The 12,629-nt window shown below is 44.7% G+C and overlaps 1 protein-coding gene across 1 annotated transcript in view; it reads right to left on the reverse strand.

Annotated features, from left to right (window-relative positions):
- Positions 1 to 12,629, reverse strand: part of LOC102807713 (peroxisomal acyl-coenzyme A oxidase 1-like) — a 184,118-nt gene that overhangs the window by 89,593 nt on the left and 81,896 nt on the right. The window lies entirely within an intron of this gene.

A 12,629-nucleotide genomic window follows, 5' to 3' on the forward strand; every position in this document is an offset into this window, starting at 1 on the left:
TGTGGTTGTTTCCAGGCCACCATTCTACTGTACAATATGTGAGTACATGTATGTGGTAGTTTCCAAGCCACTATTCTACTGTACAGTGTGTGGTAGTTTCCAAACCACCATTATACTGTACAGTGTGTGGGTACATGTGTATGGTAGTTTCCAGGCCACCATTCCACTGTACAGTGTGTGAGTACATGTGTGTGGTAGTTTCCAGGCCACTATTCTACTGTACAGTGTGTGAGTACTTGTATGTGGTACTTTCCAAGCCACCATTCTACGGCACAGTGTGTGAGTACATGTATGTGGTTGTTTCCAAGCCACCATTCTACTGTACAATATGTGAGTACATGTATGTGGTGGTTTCCAAGCCACTATTCTACTGTACAGTGTGTGGTAGTTTCCAGGCCACCATTCTACTGTGCAGTCTGTGGGTGTATGTGTGAGGTGGTTTCCAGGCCACCATTCTACTGTATGGTGTGTGAGTACATGTATGTGGTAGTTTTCACGCCACTATTCTACTGTACAGTGTGTGATAGTTTCCAAGCCACCATTCTACTGTACAGTATGTGAGTACATGTATGTGGTAGTTTGCAAGCCACAATTCTACAATACAGTGTGTGGTAGTTTCCAGACCACCATTCTACTGTACAGTGTTTGGGTACATGTGTGTGGCAGTTTCCAGACCACCATTCTACTGTGCAGTATGTGGGTGCATGTGTGTGGTAGTTTCCAGGCAACCATTCTACTGTGCGGTGTGTGAGTACATGTATGTGGTAGTTTCCAAGCCACCATTCTACTGTACAATATGTGAGTACATGTATGTGGTAGTTTCCAAGCTACTATTCTACTGTGCAGTGTGTGGTAGTTTCCAGGCTACCATTCTACTGTGCAGTCTGTGGTAGTTTCCAGGCCACCATTCTACTGTACAGTGTTTGGGTACATGAGTTTGGCAGTTTCCAGGCCACCATTCTACTGTGCAGTATGTGGGTGCATGTGTGTGGTAGTTTCCAAGCTACTATTCTACTGTACAGTGTGTGGTAGTTACCAGGCCACCATTCTATGTACAATGTGTGGGTACATGTGTGTGGTAGTTTCCAAGCCACCATTCTACTGTACAGTGTGTAGGTAAATGTGTATGGTAGTTTCCAGGCCACCATTCTACTGTACAGTGTGTGGGTAATGTGTGTGGCAGTTTCCAGGCCACCATTCTACTGTGCAGTATGTGGGTGCATGTGTGTGGTAGTTTCCAGGCCACCATTCCACTGTTCATTATGTGGGTGCATGTGTGTGGTAGTTTCCAGGCCACCATTCTACTGTACAGTGTGTGGGTACATGTGTGTGGTAGTCTCCAGGCCACCATTTTACTGTACAGTGTGTGAGTACATGTGTGTGGTAGTTTCCAAGCCACCATTCTACTGTACAATATTTGAGTACATGTATGTGGTAGTTTCCAAGCCACTATTCTACTGTACAGTGTGTGGCAGTTTCCAAGCCACCATTCTACTGTACAGTGTGTGGGTGCATGCGTATGGTAGTTTCCAGGCCACCATTCCACTGTACAGTGTGTGAGTACATGTGTGTGGTAATTTCCAGGCAACCATTCTACTGTACAGTGTGTGAGTACTTGTATGTGGTAGTTTCCAAGCCACCATTCTACGGTACAGTGTGTGAGTACATGTATGTGGTTGTTTCCTAGCCACCATTCTACTGTACAGTGTGTAGGTACATGTGTATGTTAGTTTCCAGGCCACCATTCCACTGTACAGTGTGTGAGTACATGTGTGTGGTAGTTTCCATGCCACCATTCTACTGTACATGTGTATGACAGTTTCCAGGCCACCAATTTATGTACAGTGTGTGAGTACATGTGTGTGGTAGTTTCCAGACCACCATTCTACTGTACGGTGTGTGAGTACATGTATGTGGTAGTTTCCAAGCCACCATTCTACTGTACAATATGTGAGTACATGTATGTGGTAGTTTCCAAGCCACCATTCTACTATATAATATGTGAGTACATGTATGTGGTTGTTTCCAAGCCACTATTCTACTGTACAGTGTGTGGTAGTTTCCAGGCCACCATTCTACTCTACAATGTGTGGGTGCATGTGTATGACAGTTTCCAGGCCACCATTCTACTGTACCGTATGTGAGTACATGTATATGGTAGTTTCCAAACCACCATTCTACTGTACAATATGTGAGTACATGTATGTGGTAGTTTCCAAGCTACTATTCTACTGTGCAGTGTGTGGTAGTTTCCAGGCCACCATTCTACTGTGCAGTCTGTGGTAGTTTCCAGGCCACCATTCTACTGTACAGTGTTTGGGTACATGAGTTTGGCAGTTTCCAGGCCACCATTCTACTGTGCAGTATGTGGGTGCATGTGTGTGGTAGTTTCCAAGCTACTATTCTACTGTACAGTGTGTGGTAGTTTCCAGGCCACCATTCTATGTACAATGTGTGGGTACATGTGTGTGGTAGTTTCCAAGCCACCATTCTACTGTACCGTGTGTAGGTAAATGTGTATGGTAGTTTCCAGGCCACCATTCTACTGTACAGTGTGTGGGTAATGTGTGTGGCAGTTTCTAGGTCACCATTCTACTGTGCAGTATGTGGGTGCATGTGTGTGGTAGTTACCAGGCCACCATTCTACTGTTCATTATGTGGGTGCATGTGTGTGGTAGTTTCCAGGCCACTATTCTACTGTACAGTGTGTGGGTACATGTGTGTGGTAGTCTCCAGGCCACCATTTTACTGTACAGTATGTGAGTACATGTATGTGGTAGTTTCCAAGCCACTATTCTACTGTACAGTGTGTGGTAGTCTCCAGGCCACCATTTTACTGTACAGTGTGTGAGTACATGTGTGTGGTAGTTTCCAAGCCACCATTCTACTGTACAATATTTGAGTACATGTATGTGGTTGTTTCCAAGCCACTATTCTACTGTACAGTGTGTGGTAGTTTCCAGGCCACCATTCTACTCTACAATGTGTGGGTGCATGTGTATGACAGTTTCCAGGCCACCATTCTACTGTACCGTATGTGGGTACATGTGTGTTGTAGTTTCCAGGCCACCATTCTATGTACAGTGTGTGAGTACATGTGTGTGGTAGTTTCCAAGCCACCATTCCACTGTACAGTGTGTGGGTACATGTGTGTGGTAGTTTCCAGGCCACCATTCTACTGTACAGTGTGTGGGTACATGTGTGTAGTAGTTTCCAGGCCACAATTCTACTGTACAGTGTGTGAGTACACGTGTGTGGTAGTTTCCAGGCCTACATTCGTGTGTGGTAGTTTCCAGGCCACCATTCTACTGTACAATATGTGAGTGCATGTATGTGGTAGTTTCCAAGCCACCATTCTACTGTACAGTGTGTAGGTACATGTGCATGGTAGTTTCCAGGCCACCATTCCACTGTACAGTGTGTGAGTACATGTGTGTGGTAGTTTACAGGCCACCATTCTATTGTACATGTGTATGGTAGTTTCCAGGCCACAATTCTACTGTACAGTGTGTGGGTACAAGTGTGTGGCAGTTTCCAGGCCTACATTCAACTGTAAAGTGTGTGAGTACTTGTGTGTTGTAGTTTCGAGGCCACCATTCTATTGTACAGTGTGTGGGTACGTGTGTGTGGCAGTTTCCAGGCCACCATTCTACTGTACAATATGTGAGTACATGTATGTGGTAGTTTCCAAGCCACCCATTCTACTGTACAGTGTGTGAGTACATGTGTGTGGTAGTTTCCATGACACCATTCTACTGTACAATATGTGAGTATATGTGTGTGGTAGTTTTCAAGCCACCATTCTACTGTACAATATGTGAGTACATGTGAGTGGTTGATTCCAGGCCACCATTTTACTGTACAGTGTGTGAGTACATGTGTGTGGTAGTTTCCAGGCCACCATTTCACTGGACAGTGTGTGAGTACATGTGTTTGGTAGTTTCCATGCCACCATTTTACAGTACATTGTGTGGGTACATGTGTGTGGAGGTTTCCAGGCCACCATTCTACTGTACAGTGTGTGGGTCCATGTGAGTGGTTGATTCCAGGCCACCATTTTACTGTACAGTGTGTGAGTACATGTGTGTGGTAGTTTCCAAGCCACCATTCTACTGTACAATATTTGAGTACATGTATGTGGTAGTTTCCAAGCCACTATTCTACTGTACAGTGTGTGGTAGTTTCCAAGCCACCATTCCACTGTACAGTGTGTGAGTACATGTATGTGATTGTTTGCAAGCTACCATTCTACTGTACAATATGTGAGTACATGGATGTGGTAGTTTCCAAGCCACTATTCTACTGTACAGTGTGTGGTAGTTTCCAAGCCACCATTCTACTGTACAGTGTGTGGGTACATGTGTATGGTAGTTTCCAGGCCACCATTCCACTGTACAGTGTGTGAGTACATGTGTGTGGTAGTTTCCAGGCCACCATTCTACTGTACAGTGTGTGAGTACTTGTATGTGGTACTTTCCAAGCCACCATTCTACGGTACAGTGTGTGAGTACATGTATGTGGTTGTTTCCTAGCCACCATTCTACTGTACAATATGTGAGTACATGTATGTGGTAGTTTCCAAGCCACCATTCTACTGTATAGTGTGTAGGTACATGTGTATGGTAGTTTCCAGACCACCATTCTACTGCACATGTGTATGACAGTTTCCAGGCCACCATTCTATGTACAGTGTGAGTACATGTGTGTGGTAGTTTCCAGGACACAATTCTACTGTACAGTGTGTGGGTACATGTGTGTGGTAGTTTCCAGGCCTCAGTTCTACTGTACAGTATGTGGGTACACGTGTGTGGTAGTTTCCAGGCCTACATTCAACTGTAAAGTGTGTGAGTACATGTGTGTTGTAGTTTCGAGGCCACCATTTTACTGTACAGTGTGTGGGTACGTGTGTGTGGCAGTTTCCAGGCCACAATTCTACTGTACGGTGTGTGAGTACATGTATGTGGTAGTTTCCAAGCCACCATTCTACTGTACAATATGTGAGTACATGTATGTGGTAGTTTCCAAGCCACCATTCTACTGACAATATGTGAGTACATGTATGTAGTTGTTTCCAAGTCACTATTCTACTGTACAGTGTGTGGTAGTTTCCAGGCCACCATTCTACTGTACAATGTGTGGGTACATGTGTATGACAGTTTCCAGGCCACCATTCTACTGTACCGTATGTGGGTAAATGTGTGTGGTAGTTTCCAGGCATCCATTCTATGTACAGTGTGTGAGTACATGTGTGTGGTAGTTTCCAAGCCACCATTCTACTGCAGCGTGTGTGAGTACATGTGTGTGGTAGTTTCCAGGCCACCATTCTATTGTACATGTGTATGGTAGTTTCCAGGCCACAATTCTACTGTACAGTGTGTGGGTACACGTGTGTGGCAGTTTTCAGGCCTACATTCAACTGTAAAATGTGTGAGTAGTTGTGTGTTGTAGTTTCGAGGCCACCATTCTATTGTACAGTGTGTGGGTACGTGTGTGTGGTAGTTTCCAGGCTACCATTCTAATGTACAATATGTGAGTGCATGTATGTGGTAGTTTCCAAACCACCATTCCACTGTACAGTGTGTGGGTCCATGTGTATGGCAGTTTCCAAGCCACCATTCTACTGTACAGTGTGTGAGTACATGTGTGTGGTAGTTTCCATGACACCATTATACTGTACAATATGTGAGTACATGTGTGTGGTAGTTTCCAAGCCACCATTCTACTGTACAATATGTGAGTACATGTGAGTGGTTGTTTCAGGGCCACCATTTTACTGTACAGTGTGTGAGTACATGTGTGTGGTAGTTTCCAACCCACCATTTCACTGGACAGTGTGTGAGTACATGTGTTTGGTAGTTTCCAGGCCACCATTTTACGGCACATTGTGTGGGTGCATGTGTGTGGTAGTTTTCAGGCCACAATTCTAATGTACAGTGTGTGGGTACTTGTGTGTGGTAGTTTCCAGGCCACCATTCTATGTACAATGTGTGGGTACATGTGTGTGGTAGTTTCCAAGCCACCATTCTACTGTACCGTGTGTAGGTAAATGTGTATGGTAGTTTCCAGGCCACCATTCTACTGTACAGTGTGTGGGTAATGTGTGTGGCAGTTTCCAGGTCACCATTCTACTGTGCAGTATGTGGGTGCATGTGTGTGGTAGTTTCCAGGCCACCATTCTACTGTTCATTATGTGGGTGCATGTGTGTGGTAGTTTCCAGGCCACTATTCTACTGTACAGTGTGTGGGTACATGTGTGTGGTAGTCTCCAGGCCACCATTTTACTGTACAGTATGTGAGTACATGTATGTGGTAGTTTCCAAGCCACTATTCTACTGTACAGTGTGTGGTAGTCTCCAGGCCACCATTTTACTGTACAGTGTGTGAGTACATGTGTGTGGTAGTTTCCAAGCCACCATTCTACTGTACAATATTTGAGTACATGTATGTGGTTGTTTCCAAGCCACTATTCTACTGTACAGTGTGTGGTAGTTTCCAGGCCACCATTCTACTCTACAATGTGTGGGTGCATGTGTATGACAGTTTCCAGGCCACCATTCTACTGTACCGTATGTGGGTACATGTGTGTTGTAGTTTCCAGGCCACCATTCTATGTACAGTGTGTGAGTACATGTGTGTGGTAGTTTCCAAGCCACCATTCCACTGTACAGTGTGTGGGTACATGTGTGTGGTAGTTTCCAGGCCACCATTCTACTGTACAGTGTGTGGGTACATGTGTGTAGTAGTTTCCAGGCCACAATTCTACTGTACAGTGTGTGAGTACACGTGTGTGGTAGTTTCCAGGCCTACATTCGTGTGTGGTAGTTTCCAGGCCACCATTCTACTGTACAATATGTGAGTGCATGTATGTGGTAGTTTCCAAGCCACCATTCTACTGTACAGTGTGTAGGTACATGTGCATGGTAGTTTCCAGGCCACCATTCCACTGTACAGTGTGTGAGTACATGTGTGTGGTAGTATACAGGCCACCATTCTATTGTACATGTGTATGGTAGTTTCCAGGCCACAATTCTACTGTACAGTGTGTGGGTACAAGTGTGTGGCAGTTTCCAGGCCTACATTCAACTGTAAAGTGTGTGAGTACTTGTGTGTTGTAGTTTCGAGGCCACCATTCTATTGTACAGTGTGTGGGTACGTGTGTGTGGCAGTTTCCAGGCCACCATTCTACTGTACAATATGTGAGTACATGTATGTGGTAGTTTCCAAGCCACCCATTCTACTGTACAGTGTGTGAGTACATGTGTGTGGTAGTTTCCATGACACCATTCTACTGTACAATATGTGAGTATATGTGTGTGGTAGTTTTCAAGCCACCATTCTACTGTACAATATGTGAGTACATGTGAGTGGTTGATTCCAGGCCACCATTTTACTGTACAGTGTGTGAGTACATGTGTGTGGTAGTTTCCAGGCCACCATTTCACTGGACAGTGTGTGAGTACATGTGTTTGGTAGTTTCCATGCCACCATTTTACAGTACATTGTGTGGGTACATGTGTGTGGAGGTTTCCAGGCCACCATTCTACTGTACAGTGTGTGGGTCCATGTGAGTGGTTGATTCCAGGCCACCATTTTACTGTACAGTGTGTGAGTACATGTGTGTGGTAGTTTCCAAGCCACCATTCTACTGTACAATATTTGAGTACATGTATGTGGTAGTTTCCAAGCCACTATTCTACTGTACAGTGTGTGGTAGTTTCCAAGCCACCATTCCACTGTACAGTGTGTGAGTACATGTATGTGATTGTTTGCAAGCTACCATTCTACTGTACAATATGTGAGTACATGGATGTGGTAGTTTCCAAGCCACTATTCTACTGTACAGTGTGTGGTAGTTTCCAAGCCACCATTCTACTGTACAGTGTGTGGGTACATGTGTATGGTAGTTTCCAGGCCACCATTCCACTGTACAGTGTGTGAGTACATGTGTGTGGTAGTTTCCAGGCCACCATTCTACTGTACAGTGTGTGAGTACTTGTATGTGGTACTTTCCAAGCCACCATTCTACGGTACAGTGTGTGAGTACATGTATGTGGTTGTTTCCTAGCCACCATTCTACTGTACAATATGTGAGTACATGTATGTGGTAGTTTCCAAGCCACCATTCTACTGTATAGTGTGTAGGTACATGTGTATGGTAGTTTCCAGACCACCATTCTACTGCACATGTGTATGACAGTTTCCAGGCCACCATTCTATGTACAGTGTGAGTACATGTGTGTGGTAGTTTCCAGGACACAATTCTACTGTACAGTGTGTGGGTACATGTGTGTGGTAGTTTCCAGGCCTCAGTTCTACTGTACAGTGTGTGGGTACACGTGTGTGGTAGTTTCCAGGCCTACATTCAACTGTAAAGTGTGTGAGTACATGTGTGTTGTAGTTTCGAGGCCACCATTTTACTGTACAGTGTGTGGGTACGTGTGTGTGGCAGTTTCCAGGCCACCATTCTACTGTACGGTGTGTGAGTACATGTATGTGGTAGTTTCCAAGCCACCATTCTACTGTACAATATGTGAGTACATGTATGTGGTAGTTTCCAAGCCACCATTCTACTGACAATATGTGAGTACATGTATGTAGTTGTTTCCAAGTCACTATTCTACTGTACAGTGTGTGGTAGTTTCCAGGCCACCATTCTACTGTACAATGTGTGGGTACATGTGTATGACAGTTTCCAGGCCACCATTCTACTGTACCGTATGTGGGTAAATGTGTGTGGTAGTTTCCAGGCATCCATTCTATGTACAGTGTGTGAGTACATGTGTGTGGTAGTTTCCAAGCCACCATTCTACTGCAGCGTGTGTGAGTACATGTGTGTGGTAGTTTCCAGGCCACCATTCTATTGTACATGTGTATGGTAGTTTCCAGGCCACAATTCTACTGTACAGTGTGTGGGTACACGTGTGTGGCAGTTTTCAGGCCTACATTCAACTGTAAAATGTGTGAGTAGTTGTGTGTTGTAGTTTCGAGGCCACCATTCTATTGTACAGTGTGTGGGTACGTGTGTGTGGTAGTTTCCAGGCTACCATTCTAATGTACAATATGTGAGTGCATGTATGTGGTAGTTTCCAAACCACCATTCCACTGTACAGTGTGTGGGTCCATGTGTATGGCAGTTTCCAAGCCACCATTCTACTGTACAGTGTGTGAGTACATGTGTGTGGTAGTTTCCATGACACCATTATACTGTACAATATGTGAGTACATGTGTGTGGTAGTTTCCAAGCCACCATTCTACTGTACAATATGTGAGTACATGTGAGTGGTTGTTTCAGGGCCACCATTTTACTGTACAGTGTGTGAGTACATGTGTGTGGTAGTTTCCAACCCACCATTTCACTGGACAGTGTGTGAGTACATGTGTTTGGTAGTTTCCAGGCCACCATTTTACGGCACATTGTGTGGGTGCATGTGTGTGGTAGTTTTCAGGCCACAATTCTAATGTACAGTGTGTGGGTACTTGTGTGTGGTAGTTTCCAGACCACCATTCTACTGTACAGTGTGTGGGTACATGTTTGTGGTAGTTTGGGTACACGTGTGTGGCAATTTCCAGGCCACCATTCTAATGTACAATATGTGAGTACATGTGTGTGGTAGTTTCCAAGCCACCATTCCATTGTACAGTGTGTGGGTACATGTGTGTGGTAGTTTCCATGACACCATTATACTGTACAATATGTGAGTACATGTGTGTGGTAGTTTCCAAGCCACCATTCTACTGTACAATATGTGAGTACATGTGAGTGGTTGTTTCCAGGCCACCATTTTACTGTACAGTGTGTGAGTACATGTGTGTGGTAGTTTCCAACCCACCATTTCACTGGACAGTGTGTGAGTACATGTGTTTGGTAGTTTCCAGGCCACCATTTTACGGCACATTGTGTGGGTGCATGTGTGTGGTAGTTTTCAGGCCACAATTATAATGTACAGTGTGTGGGTACTTGTGTGTGGTAGTTTCCAGACCACCATTCTACTGTACAGTGTGTGGGTACATGTTTGTGGTAGTTTCCAGACCACCATTCTACTGTACCGTGTGTGGGTACACGTGTGTGGCAATTTCCAGGCCACCATTCTAATGTACAATATGTGAGTACATGTGTGTGGTAGTTTCCAAGCCACCATTCCATTGTACAGTGTGTGGGTACATGTGTGTGGTAGTTTCCAGGCCACCATTCTACTGTACAGTGTGTGGGTACATGTGTGTGGTAGTTTCCAAGCCACCATTCTACTGTACAACACGTGAGTACGTGTGAGTGGTTGTTTCCAGGCCACCATTTTACTGTACAGTGTGTGAGTACATGTGTTTGGTAGTTTCAAGGCCACCATGTCACTGTATAGTGTGTGAGTACATGTGTTTGGTAGTTTCCAAGCCACCATTCTACTGTACAGTGTGTGGGTACATGTGTATGGTAGTTTCCAGGCCTCCATTCCACTGTACAGTGTGTGAGTATATGTGTGTGGTAGTTTCCAGGCCACCATTCTACTGTACAGTGTGTGAGTACATGTGTGTCAGTTTCCAAGCCACCATTCTACTGTACAATATGTGAAAGCATGTATGTAGTAGTTTCCAAACCACCATTCTACTGTACAGTGTGTGAGTACATGTATGTGGTAGTTTCCAGGCCACCATTCTACTGTACAGTGTGTGGGTTCACGTGTGTGGTAGTTTCCAGGCCTACATTCAAATGTAAAGTTTGTGAGTACATGTGTGTTGTAGTTTCGAGGCCACCATTCTATTGTACAGTGTGTGGGTACGTGTGTGTGGTAGTTTCCAGGCCACCATTCTAGTGTACAATATGTGAGTACATGTATGTGGCAGTTTCCAAACCACCATTTCACTCTACAGTGTGTGGGTCCATGTGTATGTCAGTTTCCAAGCCACCATTATACTGTACAGTGTGTGAGTACATGTGTGTGGTAGTTTCCATGACACCATTCTACTGTACAATATGTGAGTACATGTGTGTGGTAGTTTCCAAGCCACCATTCCATTGTACAGTGTGTGGGTACATGTGTGTGGTAGTTTCCAGGCCACCATTCTACTGTACAGTGTGTGGGTACATGTGTGTGGTAGTTTCCAAGCCACCATTCTATTGTACAATACGTGAGTACGTGTGAGTGGTTGTTTCCAGGCCACCATTTTACTGTACAGTGTGTGAGTACATGTGTTTGGTAGTTTCAAGGCCACCATGTCAATGTATAGTGTGTGAGTACATGTGTTTGGTAGTTTCCAAGCCACCATTCTACTGTACAGTGTGTGGGTACATGTGTATGGTAGTTTCCAGGCCTCCATTCCACTGTACAGTGTGTGAGTACATGTGTGTGGTAGTTTCCAGGCCACCATTCTACTGTACAGTGTGTGAGTACATGTGTGTTAGTTTCCAAGCCACCATTCTACTGTACAATATGTGAAAGCATGTATGTAGTAGTTTCCAAACCACCATTCTACTGTACAGTGTGTGAGTACATGTATGTGGTAGTTTCCAAGCCACAATTCTACTGTACAATATGTGAGTTCATGTATGTGGTAGTTTCCAGGCCACCATTCTACTGTACAGTGTGTGGTTGTTTCCAGGCCACCATTCTACTGTACAATATGTGGGTACATGTGTATGACAGTTTCCAGGCCACCATTCTACTGTACCGTATGTGGGTACATGTGTGTGGTTGTTTCCAGGCCACCATTCTACTGTACAATATGTGGGTACATGTGTATGACAGTTTCCAGGCCACCATTCTACTGTACCGTATGTGGGTACATGTGTGTGGTAGTTTCCAAGCCACCATTCCACTGTACAGTGTGTGGGTACATGTGTGTGGTTGTTTCCAGGCCACCATTCTACTGTACAGTGTGTGGGTACATGTGTGTGGTAGTTTCCAGGCCTCAGTTCTACTGTACAGTGTGTGGGTACACGTGTGTGTTAGTTTCCAGGCCTACATTCAAATGTACAGTTTGTGAGTACATGTGTGTAGTAGTTTCCAGGCCACTATTCTACTGTACAATATGTGAGTACATGTATGTGGTAGTTTCCAAACCACCATTCCACTGTACAGTGTGTTGGTCCATGTGTATGGCAGTTTCCAAGCCACCATTATACTGTACAGTGTGTGAGTACATGTGTGTGGTAGTTTCCATGACACCATTATACTGTACAATATGTGAGTACATGTGTGTGGTAGTTTCCAAGCCACCATTCCATTGTACAGTGTGTGGGTACAAGTGTGTGGTAGTTTCCAGGCCACCATTCTACTGTACAATATGTGAGTACATGTGAGTGGTTGTTTCCAGGCCACCATTTTACTGTACAGTGTGTGAGTACATGTGTTTGGTAGTTTCCAGGCCACCATGTCACTGTATAGTGTGTGAGTACATGTGTTTGGTAGTTTCCAGGCCACTATTTCACTGTACATTGTGTGGGTACATGTGTGTGGTAGTTTCCAGGCCACCATTCTGCTGTACAGTGTGTGGATACATGTGTGTGGTAGCTTCCAGGCCACCATTCTACTGTACAGTGTGTGGGTACATGTGTGTGGTAGTTTCCAGACCACCATTCTACTGAACAGTGTGTGGGTACATGTGTGTGGTAGTTTCCAAGCCACCATTCTACTGT

This window comes from Saccoglossus kowalevskii, chromosome 10, assembly GCF_978046115.1.
Source record: "Saccoglossus kowalevskii chromosome 10, keSacKowa6.1, whole genome shotgun sequence".
Classification (NCBI taxonomy): domain Eukaryota; kingdom Metazoa; phylum Hemichordata; class Enteropneusta; family Harrimaniidae; genus Saccoglossus; species Saccoglossus kowalevskii.